Here is a 12,688-nt window from a genome sequence, read left to right as displayed (position 1 = left end):
GTTTGGAGTTGGGGTTTGGGTTAGGATGTCTAAATAGCTAACAGAAAGTGATTCGAACCCCAACCCCTAGGGACAACGGTAAGAAAATAGGAAGAAAACAATGAAAAAATACATAAATGGCACGAAAATACAATGTCGTGCCACGGACACAAAAAAATATTTGTGGAAGTTCGTGCAGGTGACACGAAAAGGACATTTGTGCTCGGGGCAGGACAGGGGCTGGGTTTCGTGCCATGGACACCAATAAATGAATCACATTTTTCAAAACTTTCCGTGAGATCAGTCTGGATTTTTTATACATTTACTGTAGGAAATGTACAAAATATCTTAGCGAAACATGATTTTTACTTAATATCCTTATGATTTTTGGCATTAAAAAAAATTAATTGTGGGCTATTGCTACAAATATACCCGTGCGACTTATAACTGGTTTTGTGGTCCAGGGTCACATACGTGTCTATAGTTGGAGAAACTAAAATTTTGTCCAATTCTGATAAATGGCCAAGCACATAACAAGAAGATCAAATCATATTCAAAGCCCAATGCCATTTCACAGCCTGTTAGTTTTATCTATTGCCTATAAGGTGGGCGCAGAAGCGTACAACATGTTTATAGTGTCCCATCTGATGAAATTGGTATATGGTTATGTTTTCACCTAGACACGACAGGCTAGCAATCTGCTTTTAAACCAGTTGTGACCCTCGGCAATTCTCTCAAATGTCAATCCCAATTTCTTCCAAATGACAGTCATCAGGTTAGCGGTTTGAGAACAATATCCATCTTTCGTAAATCTTTATGTACTCATAAAGAAAGCTATTGACAGGGTCCCAATCATCCAGTCACGTTTACACAGAAATTCATGCCATTTCTAACCTCTACATCAGGTGATGTGAAACTGCATGAAACATTATCGCTGCAGGGGTCCGTCCTCATATTTTCTGTAGAGAGTATTCTGTACCGCATGTGTGGAGTACTACTCCTCTTAATTTCATACGCTTGTTCGTTGTCTTTCGATAAAGTCCTCATTTTATTTACCAGCTATCCAAAAGCAACATTCATGTCATCTCGCCTCATCTTGTTCCGCATGATGTTTTGGTGTTGAAATCGATTTTTCGTCCATTCTTCTCAAGCATCTGTGGCATCAGGCTTGACCTGTCCTTGATCTCTGATTAACAAAGCAAATAACAGGCAACTAAAAATCTTTTCTTGCCATCAAAAGAAGTGGAGTAATCTTAAGAAAGTTGTGTTAAAAGAATGACCAGCACCCTTGAATCCCTCTCCCCTGCGCTTTTGCAAAGCCGTTCTGCATATGAAGTAATTTTTTAATGCAGATGGCACAGAAAGAGTTTTATTGCCACAAACTGTACGCTTCTTAACATCATGCTTTCTCAAGCAGTCATTTGTGGCATGTAAAATGGTAGCTGCTAGCCAGTGTCATTTTCTCGATTACCGTTTCATTATTCAGTGCATGGCACCATTATTTGTACTTAACGCATATCTTTATTGACAGACTAACCTGTAGTGCTGTATGTTTAGGCACCATCGCTCAGCTTATGGATGCATAGATTTCTGCTGCATTTTCTGTATTCATGTTTCTGTCTATCAATCTGTCTCTGTGTTGATGTGTTGTCATGTGATTCTGTTCTCTGTTTGCAAAATGGTTTGATTTTCCCTTTTTATCTGGAATTCCATAGGAGGGCTTATGCACTTAAAATCTTCTTATCTAAAAGTTGATGTCTACATACAAACTGCCTAAATAATATTTCTATCATGTAAAGTGGTATAGGTATATTTTAGGAGTAAACAATGTCCCCAAAATGTGCATTCATACTAAAGTAGTGTTAAATAGCTATCATTTCAGTGTTTAAAATGAGTGCGTTCCTCTCTGAGAAAGTGAAAAGGTGAAGTGAATTTAAAATTGAGGCCAAAAAGTCTCCAGGGACTGAATTATCTGGGCAACCGATGCATCTTATACTCTTGTATTTCAAAGTTGAGTCTATATATTCAGGGTCAGTGTGATGTATTCACTCTAAAGTTGTCTTACAAATCCATGTCAGCATGTAGTATAACACTAATCAGTTTTAAAGGTTAGGCTACATCTCTGCAGTTCTGCAGTCAGTTGAGTCAGTTCAAGTGTTTTATTTAAAGTGCAACAAAAAATGACAAAATAAACTTGCTTGTTGCACTTATTTTAACTAAATAATGTATGTAGTTTTGTGATAATTCTTATATCAAATATTACTTTCTTTATGGATTTTGGGGCTTTTATATGCGTTATATACACTGTCAAAAAAAAAAGGTTTAAAACAACACCTTTTTCTGCCACTGGGGTGGTACCCTCAATGGTTAATTTTTTTTACCTTCATGGGTATACAACACATTAAAATGTTGTCCTTTTTAGGGTACAATACCTACACAATTTTTATACACTGTCTGTGTAATGTTATTTTAGCGTTGACCTGCCTGGGGGACTATGGATGAAAACTAGCCTTTGGCTAAATCCGGTACAGTACATTAAATGGTAATTTTATGTTAAAAATTGTGCATGGTCCCATTATGAATAAATAAAAAAGTACAACTTAAAAAGTTACTTCAATTGCTAACACCTAAATATGTAAGTCTATTTAACTTACATTTTTCACATAAAGTGAAAAGTAATTTTAATTAATTTTTATTAAACTTTTTATTTTGCAAGGACAATAAAATTTGTTGGTTCTACTTTAAAAAAAAGTTACCGGGTTGCTTTAAAATGTTGAGTTAATTCAACTTAAAAATCTTAGTTAATTAAAAAATGGTGTAAAATTTTATTTTTAAAGGTGCAGTGTGTAAATTTTAGCAGCATCTAGTGGTGAGGCTGCGAATTGCAACCACCGGCTCAGTCTACTGCTCACCCCTCGCTTTTGAAACGCATAGCAAGAGAAGCTACAGTAGCCGCCACCGAAAAAACATGTCATCATCGCAGACAACTTAATAAAAAAAGTTTGTCCGCTAAGGGCTTCTGTAGAAACACAAAATGGCTTACACACGCGTTGTTTTTAACACAGGGCTGGGTAACTATTGGACAGAACACATTTCTGGGTTAAAATTACCCAAATAATGGGTTGTTTTAACCCAACTGCTGGGTTGTTTCAACATGGTTGATTAACAATAACCCGCAGTTGGGTAAAAACAACCCATTATTTGGGTCTTTTTAACCCAGATATGTGTTCTGTCCAGTGGTTGCCCAGCCCTGGGTTAAAAACACCCAATATTTTTAGAGTGTAAGGTGACTCTTGGTGTATGTAAATAAAAATCTATAATTCAAAGGTAATAAAAACATAACTGTTTATAATAACAAATGTCTTTATATACCCCTGATAATATAGTTCTGTATATTATTTTGCAATTCTGTCAAGAGATCCTTTTAAAAATTACACACTGCACTTTTAAAGTTGAATTAACTCAAAATTTGAGGCGGACCGGTAACTTAGTTTTTTAATTAAACATTTTTTTACAGTGAATTGTGTACCTTTAAGGACACAAAATTAAAAGTTAGGGGAACAATTGTACCTTTAACGGCGCATTCACACGGGGCGTCAGCGTTAACGCTTCCCATTCACTTTTAATGGGTGACGTCATGATTTGCCAAACTGAATTGTGGATCCGTCGGCGCCGCGTCAGTGCCGTTGCTCGCGGCAGAAGTTAAACATTTCACAACTTTTCAAGCGGCAACGCTTGCGTCAGCCAATCAGATCGCCTTATGCAAATAACCTAGGCAGAGCCAGCCAATTACGTTTATGGAAGAACGGAGCATGTGTAGCGGCCACTGTGATTGGCTGTTGGCCACGCTTCAGACAAGCCTTCCGTTAAGCGTTAACGCTGACGCCCCGTGTGAATGCGCCGTGAAGGTACACAATACACTGTAAATCTTTGCTGCCTTAAATTTTTTGTTGAATCGGCTCAGATTTGCAGGTCGTGTCAACTTACTAGTGTTTATCTTGACAAGAGATGAGTTGCTACAACTTATAAAAAGTTGAATTTTTCAACTATATTTTATAAGTTATAACAACTCATCTGTAGATATAACAACTCATCTCTGGTCAAGATAAATAATAGTAAGTTGAAATGACTTGTAAATCTGAGTTGGTTCAACAAGGGATTTGAGAAAGCAAAGATTTTTTACAATGTAGGTCTTTAAAGTACAGTAATGTACTCAGAAAGGAACAACATTGTGTTGTGTTTTGTGTACCTGGCTGTAAAGGTACAAAACAGAACCTTCGGGTACCACCCCAGCAACAGAAGAGCTACAGTTTTTTTCTGACAGTGTACTGTGGTTCAGGCTATTTTTAAATATAGAATTACAAAGAATCAAACCCAGATTCATAGAAGTATTTCCCATTTTTCATTGGTGCTTCAGTTTAACTCGATTATAAATGAATAACTGGTGGAATAAAAGAATGCATCCTGTGTGAAAATCCTACCTTAGATGACAAACAGTGATTAAAAGGTGACATTGAAGTGATTAAAAGTATTTATTGTGTTAATTAATTAGCATATGTAAATTATTTGACTACAATTTGTTTCAAATGCAACGGAGAAGAAAGGCTTCAGCATCCCTGACTAAAATGAAACGCCTGTTAAAGCTGAAGAATTTCCAGTGAAATTTATTTTTGTACTAACTGTAACTGATGCATTCGTCTTTCTTATATGAACAGCAGGTGGCATTATATGCTACACTCATAGTTTCAGACTCTCATAATACAAAGAATTCTCTAAAGATAAGGGAAATGCAAGTGTAGCTTGTTTATGCCATGATGATTGAACCCAAGTGAGAATCTTTGGACTCAAAAGCAATTAGATTCCATCCGAATGCATGAAATTGGAATAAAGGTAGAACAAAGGAAGAATGGTTTGGATAGGAAAGACCGTATTGCTCAGCCCTATCCTGCACCAGAAGGGGTGGGCTTTGCTTTTATCACGGTCCAGCAGGTGACTGTTCAGCATTTGAGCTACTGTTTAATTATCTATCCATAGTGGGACCAGAGATAAGAACACACAAGACATCTCACATTGAAAGACACCTCTTGTGTGTGAACAGTTTCAATACCCTTCTTTGCAAATAGTTTGTGTTACCTTGTGTGCATTTTAATGGGGCACATTACTTCACAGTTTAGTTGCTTAGTAGGTTTTAAAGACGCACTTAGCTCAGGTTCAGACTCGAGACTGGGTACGGTTACATGACAATGATTGTACTAATAATGGAAATTTTTTTGTAGACACAAGAACATTGTCAGAGTGATCCCCGTTTACACAGATCCACAAAAACAACTAAAAATGCTGTATAAGGGGCCGTTCACATATCGTGTCTTTTGCACGCTCAAGTTTGTTATTTCAAATGTAGGCGGCGGTTTGCGCGCTCATAATAGAAGCGGTGTGGCCGTGGCGCGCACGCAGTGTGATGCGCTATTTTTTTTCCAGGCACGTCCGCACCGCATTGAGCTAAAAACATCTCAACTTTTCAGAATGCCGCAAGCACACCAAAGGTCATGTGACAAGAACCTATGCACCTAGTGTTTTCCTCATGTTTTTAGGCGTGACATGTGAACTGCCCCTTATGCGTTGCAGGCCAGTAGTTGGTGATGTTACTTTGTAAAGACATTCCTCAGTCAGTCAAGACTCCAAAGGCATTTTGCAGTTTTGTTTGAAAGAGGTAGGTTTATTACAAGGTTTACTATAAAGCAGAACACTTTTATAAACTTTGTTGGAGAGATGTTAAAGGGACGCTCCACTTTTTTTAATAAGTGTGATCATTTTCCAGCTCCCCTGGAGTTGAACGTTGGATTTTTGCCATTTTGGAGTCCATTCAGCTGATCTCCGGGTCTGGCGGTGGCACTTTTGGCGTGGCTTGGCGTGGTCCATTGAGTCTGATTAGACCGACTGGCATGGTGCTAAAAAATTAACCGGGGAGTTTCGATATTTTAAGCTTGACCCATCTGTGGTTACATCGTGTGCTGGGACCGGCGGAAAAATACAAGTTGCAATTTTCTATGCAGATATGGCTAAGAACTATACTCTCATTCTGGCGTAATAATCATGAACTTTGCTGATGTAACATGGCTAAAGGAGGCGCAATAATATTACGCACTGCCCGAAAATGGTCCTCTTCTATTTAAAGTAACCAAGGGGACTATTTTGGGATGCTACGTAAAATCATTGCCTAGAAAATTGCAACTTTTTGATTTTACGTCGGTCTTGGTGCACGGTGTAACTGCGGAAGAGTCACGTTTTAAATCAAAAAAATATATCGAAACTCTTTGGTTATTTCTTGGCGCAGTGCTGATGGTCTGGTCAGATTCAATGAATTATGCTGAGGGTGGTACTGCTAGACCCGGAGATCAGCTGAATGGATTCCAAAATGGTAAAAATCTATTGTTTAACTCCAGGGGAGCTGGAAGATGGGCATGTTTTCAAAAAAGTGGAGTGTCCCTTTAAAAAGCTTTATACAAAAATAATAATGATCTTCTTTAAGGGAAATTCTGTCATCAGTTACGCTCATGTTGTTTTATACATATATGAGTTTTTCTTTTGTGTTGAACAGAAGGGAAGATATTTTTTTGATATTTTAATAAATGATGGTGGGCACGCGGTTGATGGTACCCATTGACTTCCATAGTATTTGTTTTTCCTAATATGTAAGTCAATGGGTGCCGTCAGCGGTGTTCTTGCCATCATTCATCAGAATATCTTCTTTTCTGTTCAACAGAATAGAGAAACTCACAGATTCAGAACAACATGAAGATGAGTAAATAATGACAGAAGCTTCATTTTTGGGTGAACTATCCCTTTAACAATTGCTCTTACATCAGCCAAACCAGGAAAATATTTTTTACACCAACCGACTGCGTTCTGCTGTTCAATAGACACAGATCTCCACAAAAGCACAACAAGTGCTCTCTAATCTATCCATTTATACATCTTGCAAAAACGTGCCTGTATGCTAGCTAATTATAAAATGCTTATCATGAGCATAAAAGTTACACTTTAGTAACAATAACATCATGCGTATGCTACAATATGTTGGAACGAATAGTTTTAATTCAGTCAGTCTGGTGGTGCGCAAAACAAGAAAAATTAAAGCGTCAAGAGTTGTCATAACTCAAACAAACAAGCTCTGATGGTCACGTAGCCGTACAATTTCATTTAGAAGAAAATTGTGCGTCTCTCACCGTTGATTGAACATTGACTCATGTTCAATCAGACCCCTGCCTGTATAGGAATGTCAAGATTTCCCAGCATGCAATGTTCTAGAATGTTGGATAAAATAACTAGAGAAACATATACTGCAGAATAGTTTCGTTTGATTGTTAAACCTTTGGGGAGTTTAGGCTTCACACTGAGTTTAATCATATACATGTATTCATAGAAAGGGAAAATTTTCAGTTCAAATAAATGTTGTGGACAATTTATAAACCAAATATGTATTACAAAAATAAATACTTTATTTAATTATTAGATTATAGACAAAATGAAAGACTCATAAATCAGAAATTTAACCCAAAACATCCAGATTTTTGTATTGCTAACCCTCTTGTGGAATTCCTCAGTCAATTCTCTTTTGCTTTTGAACCAAAGTCTGTAGGTACAAACGTGGTCATGGATGTCATTTGAAAGCAGTTTGTTCACATATAATGACTTCAGATGATTGGTATAAAAACCCTGCTATTTAAAATTCACAAACAAACGAACATCTGTGACCTACAGGCCCTGGTTAAAAGGCTTCACTGACCCCAGTTAACTTTTGATGTCCGATTTGACCCCCAGCTTGCTGTATTGTTCGTCTACTTTCCCTAAATGCAACTTAGTTTACGCATGCGTCAACATCTTGCAGTAAAAAAGAAAATTAACCCATTTTCAGCCAATTTTCCTCTCTCTTGACATACATCCAGACTGCACGCCTGTTACATGTTTAAGACTAACAATGACAGATATATTTGTCTCCGGGTCACATGACAGAGGAAGCAGTTGTCTGTTAAACTGTCCCTCTGGATTGTGTCTGTTTTATAGTTTGTGCATCTGGTTGTAGTGTGTGAAAATTAGAATTGCTTTGTTCTTTCGTCTCTGGGAATTTTGTCTCTTTATAATTTATACACACTCAAATCAATTTCATTTTTTGTTGGTTCCCATTTTTGAATAGCTGAATTTTTGGGCTTCGAAATTAGTGCTGAATTTTTTGCCTATAGATGTGAATATCAAATCACAATTATCATTAATTTGATAACATGTTTTTTGGTCTTCTTCTTAAGATTTGGAACAAATTCAGTGAAATTTCCATGTGCTTAAATGTCTTAAAGTCTACACAAATTGCAACAAAACCAATTTATGCTTAAACTCGCATGCAAAAACACACTAGTTTTTTTTTTTTTAAGATTTCAAAAGGCACATGGACATCATTGAAAAGGTTCCAGATCTATTTCTTGTTTTTTTTCAAATTCTGCAGTGATCTTGATAAACAATTGACTTTTAAAGAATGTTTCAAAACTGCATGGCGAATAAGTTGCAGTTTAGGGTTTGTCAGATTGTCAGTGTTAGAGTTTTGTTCTTTTTCGTAGATGGGCATGTATATGCTCATTGTTTGTATATCCCCATCCCTTCCTTACAGCCAAAAACGTTAATGCTGCCCGACCGCTTCGTACTGCCTATACATGGACATGGCAACTGACTTACACAATCACCCCCATCATTATCATCTCCTATGTAGTATGTTCATAGGTCCGACACCCTTCTCACAACGCCCCTCCCCTTCCCCCTTTAGCTATGGTCAAATATGTACAGTCATCCATTCACTCAAACCTGAAGATTTAATCCAATCTAAGCAAAAAGTTTAATTACTAGAATGTAGATATTTATTTAACAAAAAAGAAATGCTATATAAATCAATGGCTCTAATATGTACAGTTTTTGTAAGAAAACTGGATTATTTATCAAAGTAATGACAAAACAGAATAATGGTGAAGTTTATTTTTCATGTTACGTGGTGTGGATGTATGTGTTGTTGCCTCCCTGTATTCTCTCTCTCATGTGGGAAGAAAAGTATATATAAATATATATCTAACCAGAAACACGATAACCAGTCACTTTGTTTTCACAAGAAAATAACTGTCCGAGAACATTCTTACACAACTTTCTTTTGTACGTTTTTTTCTTCATGCCAAAATCATGCGAGCAATTTGTTGATGTAAGTTGACAAAACTTGGTATGCCTTTACGTTTTCTAATGTTGATAATGTTAATAATTTGCTTGTTTAAATGTACTGTATAGTATAGTATGTATTTTGAGATCAAAAGTTGCTAAATACTGTATTTATATTGCCTGTTTGTCAAGTATAGTACAGTTTGCTACGATAACTTGTGGTATTGGCTTTATTTTTGTTATCATTTAAGTCTGCCCTTTAATATTAAGATTTTTTTCTCTTTAAATTTGTTTTTTTTGCAAGTCCTTTGGTATGTATATATATGGCTGATGGCAGTTTTGTCTTACAGTCGCAATGGCAGTTGCAAAATAAGATTATGGAAATGTTAAACAAAGCTATTTTTGTTTATATATTAATCTTAGCACAGCAGATAAGACTGAGATGTTTTTTTATTTAAGTTTTTTATTAAATTGTCACCGTCAGTAATATCTGGGCATCTCAGTGGCTGTAAACAAGAATAACATACAGTAACTTTCTATGTGAACAACTTAGTCTATCTAAGTGTTTGTATCCCAATCACCGAAGTTTCAGATAAATAATTTTGGCCTATTTAGAAAGATCGTCTTTATTTTTCACATTTTAAAATGATAAACACTTTAATGTCCATAGCAATTCCAATTGTTTCTTTCTTTATATTTGTACTGAATTACTTATTAATAAAATGTTTCTTTTAGTCTTAGGCCCATAAAAACAAACTATATCCATTAAGTAACTGTGTTTAATATTATTCAGCTGTCATTGCACAGTGAAGAAGAATAACTGCCATTAGGAAAGCCATTCAAAAGGCATGAGTTAGTGTGCTGCTGGGGAGCCAGATCTTTCTTCATATATAATGTATATATGTATATACAAACAGACACACAGACAGACAGACGGACAAATTACGTTCTTCTTGGATATACTGTATGTGACCCAGGACCACAAAACCAGTCATAAGTAATGTTGAGGGTAACGCATTACAAGTAACGCACATTACGTAATAATATTACTTTTCTGAAGTAACGAGTAAAGTAACGCAGAACTTTATAAATGTACACATTAATATTTGAGTTACTTTCTAAAAAAAGTAATGCAAGTTATTTTTCAGTTTAATTAATTCAGTTTAAAAATAAAATAATGTACTGAATTAAACTGAACATATTACCGTAAAATTATGCGCCTGAGCGTGAACAGTTTGAGTCGGAAACGGAGATGGCAGGCCAGCGCTTGACATTTTTGCGATCATAAAAAACACTTGCAAGGCCTGATGAAAGAGATCAAGCCTCAGCCAAGTAAGAAAAAGTTACTTAAAGGTAACGTAAGCATTACTTTCCATGAAAAGTAACTAAGTAACGCAATTAGTTACTTTTTTGGGGAGTAACTTAATATTGTAATGTATTACTTTTAAAAGTAACTTTCCCCAATACTGGTCATAAGTAGCACGGGTATATTTGAAGCAATAGCCAACAATATATTATATTCATTAAATCATTAGGATATTAAGTAAAGATCATGTTCCATGAAAATATTTCGTAAATTTCCTACCGTAAATATATCAAAAAATGTATGTATCATTAGTAATATGTGTTGCTAAGAACTTAATTTCGACAACTTTAAAGGCGATTTTATTAATATTTAGATTTTTTTGGCACCCTTAGATTCGAGATTTTCAAGTATCGTCTGGAGTATTTTTAAGTCGCTCCGGAGTATAAGGCGCATCAGTCAAAAATGCGTTTTGAAGAGGAAAAACATATATAAGTCGCAGCGGACTATACGTCGGGTTTATTTAGAAAATGATTTCACAAAATCCAAGCGGAAGAACATACATTAAAGGCGCTCTAAGCGAATCTGTGTGACCTCACTTTTTGTTGATGTTTGAACTGTTTTCAAACAAACAGAGCATAGCTATATCCTCCCCCTCCCTTCCGTGCTTTCATGAACGCGCCCAACCCCCACCTCCAAATCCTTCTTGTCATTTATTGGCTGGAACACTTTATGTTTCGTGGTGGTAGGTTTGGCCACTTTGTTTTTATTGCAGTTTGTAGAGCCTGGGCTGTCTACAGAGATCGCGTTTTTAACAGTTTGATCAGCGGTCAGGCAGCAAGCAAATAGTGAGGGGATGTTTGCTGTATGTAACAAAAAATGTTTTATGGTCTAATACGCGTGAATTCGGTTAGAGCACCTTTAAATCTGGAAAGGCAATTCAGCTTAACAATAGCACAAAGTAGCAGGCTGAATAGGTGTCCGTACATGTTAAAGTAACATAAACAGTTATGTACATGATACACAATAGCATACAGATAACAGGATAAGCCAAATCAAACTCAAAAAGGTCCCAAAGTCATTCCGCATAACTGAACCCATTGAATTACATAAATACAGGAAGCAGTATAGAGCGGACTCTCGCGGCTGTAGACGGTAATGGTTTTGCTTGGTTCATATAAAATAATTTTGACTTATAAGTCACACCTGACTATAAGTTCCAAAACCCACCAAATTATGAAAAAAGTGCGACTTATAGTCATACATCAAAGAAAAGCGTATTTATTCAGCTTATAGATTGTTTAAATATTCATTTTAATTTTTTTTATGACTGGTTTTGTGGTCCTGGGTCATATATAAGCTTTTGAGATACAATTTGCCTAGGTCACATATTAGGTGAGGCAACTCACCTCATATTTTATGTAAAAGAAAGAAATGTTTCTTTATTTGATTCATTTGAACATCTGAGCTATAAGACTTTTCACACAATGACTGCGTTTACATGCAGCCAATAACCCCGTTCAAATCCGGAATATTAGCAATAACCCGGTCGCGCACGTCCATGTAAACACCGGCAAAAACACGAATATGCTCATATTCCTGTTTTTAAAATCCGAATATTACCCCTGGGTTACCCCTTTTCTAACCCAAAATTTTGGTCATGTAAACGCGTATAATGTCTGTGTCAGATCCTAGCTCACCAACACAATCTCATGGTAGTTTGTGCGGATTTTACAAGGTAAACATACGTTTTGGTACATTTGGTACTATTTACTTCGTACAAATTCCCTTACTTCATCGTCGCCCAGTCAGTCAGTGCAGTGTTTTGTTTATGAAAGTGCCTTCTAACTTAACCAAGGCATGTCTAATCACCTTTTGTACAATACTGTATTTATTATATATAAAAATCACAGAATATCAGGGGAAAATACATCGGTGTTGCTTTTAAGAACCAGCAAATTTCATGCAAACGTTGGATTTGAGTGTACTTGCTTACCTCCTTTTACCATCTACCAAATTTGTTAGTCATGCAAAATATTTAAAATAACATTCAAACGTTTCCGTGAAGCATTAAGCAGTTTCAGATCATTCGAGAAAGACTCTGGCTCACCCACAAAGACCTCTCGAGTCCTTTTGATGCATACGTATTAATAGTTACGTTCTTGGTTATGAAATATCATTTGGCTTTTGTCTTTTCGTTTCTTTTGGTTTTCTTTA

At 36.2% G+C, this 12,688-nt stretch overlaps 1 protein-coding gene across 38 annotated transcripts in view; it reads left to right on the top strand.

Annotated features, from left to right (window-relative positions):
• The window catches only part of nrxn3a (neurexin 3a), a 411,002-nt gene that overhangs the window by 396,833 nt on the left and 1,481 nt on the right, over positions 1-12,688 (top strand). For 3 of the 38 annotated variants that reach the window (XR_008635797.2, XR_008635796.2, XR_008635795.2), the window contains one exon: positions 8,639-9,214. The exons of the other annotated variants lie outside the window; for them this stretch is intronic. The gene's annotated coding sequence lies outside the window, so the exon portion shown is untranslated. The remainder of the gene's footprint in view (positions 1-8,638; positions 9,215-12,688) is intronic. 38 annotated transcript variants of the gene reach the window in all.

The sequence above is a fragment of the Misgurnus anguillicaudatus genome, chromosome 7, assembly GCF_027580225.2.
Source record: "Misgurnus anguillicaudatus chromosome 7, ASM2758022v2, whole genome shotgun sequence".
Taxonomy (NCBI): domain Eukaryota; kingdom Metazoa; phylum Chordata; class Actinopteri; order Cypriniformes; family Cobitidae; genus Misgurnus; species Misgurnus anguillicaudatus.
This window is presented reverse-complemented; position numbering and strand designations above follow the sequence as displayed.